The sequence below is a fragment of the Callospermophilus lateralis genome, chromosome 13, assembly GCF_048772815.1.
Source record: "Callospermophilus lateralis isolate mCalLat2 chromosome 13, mCalLat2.hap1, whole genome shotgun sequence".
In the NCBI taxonomy this organism is placed as follows: domain Eukaryota; kingdom Metazoa; phylum Chordata; class Mammalia; order Rodentia; family Sciuridae; genus Callospermophilus; species Callospermophilus lateralis.
The window spans coordinates 9,264,076-9,266,357 of record NC_135317.1 but is presented as its reverse complement, the minus strand read 5'-3'; the positions used below and the strand labels follow the sequence as shown (position 1 = coordinate 9,266,357).

General features: G+C 41.5%; 1 pseudogene; it reads right to left on the bottom strand.

The window, feature by feature from the left end:
- Window positions 1–1,147: 1,147 nt before the first annotated feature.
- Window positions 1,148–1,959, bottom strand: LOC143379530 (glucose-induced degradation protein 8 homolog pseudogene; annotated as a pseudogene).
- Between the last annotated feature and the right edge of the window lie 323 nt (window positions 1,960–2,282).

The following is a 2,282-nucleotide window of genomic DNA, read 5'->3' as shown; positions in this document are numbered from 1 at the left end:
ATGGATGGAACTTAAACCATAGTGCTAAATGAAATAATTCCAACTCAGTAAATAAAGAGTTAAATATTTTCTCTCATATGCAGAATCTAGATCAAAATAAAGAAAAAAAGAGGGAAGGGGATCCCATGAAAATAGAAAAGAGATCAGTGAAGTGTAGGGAGGGAGTACAGGAAGGCCCTGGAGTAGAGAAGGAGGGATGGGAAAGGGAGGAATTGTGGAATGTAGTTGACCAAACTATGCTATGTGCATATGTGAATACACCACAGTGAGTTTCACTTATGTGTAATCTATAAATCATTAATTTAAAAAGAACTGTAAATAAATTAAATGCCAGTAAGAGGTAATGAATGGGAATGGTAGGAGGGGAGGGGAAGGGGAAGTATGGAGAATGGAATTGGAGTGAATTATATTCCAGTCTCATATGATTATAACAATATGGATACCAATATTATGTATAACAATAACTAATAAAAATTTTGAGGTTTTGATAGCAATTATATTTAATTTGTAGATCACTTTTGGCAATATTGAAATCTTACCTGTATTAAATCCTTCAATTAATGAACATGGGATGTTTTTCCATTTATTTGTGTGTTCTTTAATTTCAATAATCTTTTATAGTTTCCAGTGTATAAGTCTCTCATATCCACAATTTAGTTCATGCTCAAGTATTTTATTCTTTTTTTTGTTACTGTAAATAGAATTGTTTTCTTAATTTCTTTTTTTTTTTAAGATTGCTCATTGTTAGTGTATGAAATGCAACTTTTTTATAGGATTAATAAATTTATATATATATATTTTTTTTTCCTAGAGAAGACAAAACACAAAAACAAATGAAAAACATGGTGTGAGGAAAAAACTGGAAGATGAAGTCCTGGCAAGACTTAGGAAAATTAACCAAGGTATTGTCTGCCTACAAGCCAGCAGAAAGTAAGAATGATGGGTGCTCTTCTTGTCCCTTCAGAGAGGCCGGGTTATAACAGCAGCCCTAGGAACCCAGCCCCTATGTCAGCCAGACACAGGAGCTCTGGGACAGTGACCCATGGTGTAAAGGTCCTTGGGACACACCAAGTGCACAGACAGACAGCCTTCCTAGAAGGCGCCCTTCACTGTGGGGCTTCCATAATTTAAAAGGGTCATTTTTCTATTAAGATTCTGAGTCAAACAAATAAACAAACAAATCTACAAGAGGGGAAAATGTTCCTGCTGCAGTGAAAGTCTTTGGTTCCTGCGGAAGGAAGGTGAGTCCTGTGCGTGGGACAGTGTGGGGTTGGCTTGCAAGGCTCTCCTTGGGCTGCTGGGTTACACCTTTGCTAAGGTCTGTCATTTGGGGATATTTTACTTTCTTCTGGTCCAGCACCTTCTGAGCCTAAAATAACAAGTTTCTGTAATTTTGTCATCTTGGGTGTTGACTCGCGATTTTCATAATGTAGAAAGGCGTGGTTAACCTCACTCCAAACCTTTTGCTTTTGCATCCTGTGAAGGAGGTCTCCGAAGCATGACTCCTCAGGGCTATAGAGGGCCAGCAGGGCCAGCGTGCATTCCATCTCTTTGAGGCACTCTGCCCTCTTAGCCCTGCTCTCCTCCTGTAGCACTGCCTAGATCTGTCGCTGGGGGATCAGCTCAATTACATACATGCTGTTGCTGCAGATGAAAGTAAAGGTACCGGTTTGTGTCCAAGAGCTCCGGATAGGGACTGTTAATCAATGCGGTGGCCTCCAAAATCTAAGCCTTCAGAATCATCTCCTGAATCTTGCTTCTCTCATCAAGAGTATCCGGATCCATGCTGGGTTCAACTCCAGATTACATGGGACAGTTCTCTGCTGCTTCCTTAAAGCCTTCTGTGACCAAATAGTTAATGATAAGGCGGTTAATGTCTGCCCACTGGGCGTGTCGGATGCTGAGCGTTTCCATCCACTCATCTTTCCTGATTTCATCAGGCTTTTCTGCATAACTCATTCTGGTTTATTTCTTTCAGATCCATCCTCCTGCGCAACCAGTTTGAGCAGTGGCCACAGCACCTCAGCGTCCGCTCACAAGGCCAAGGAGGGGCAGTTGCGGAAATCGCCCAGCAGAGGGAGGTGGAGGCCAAGGAAGAGGCAGAGGCCAGGCAGGGAATCAATGTAACTGATTTTTGCTTGCTGGTTTTATTTCCTGAAACTTTGCTCAATTCGTTCTGACATCCCTCCACGCACATACACACACACATACACACACATTTTGGTGCTGAGGATGGAATATCTGGGACATGCATGTGTGTGTGATGCGCACTTTAGGGTTTT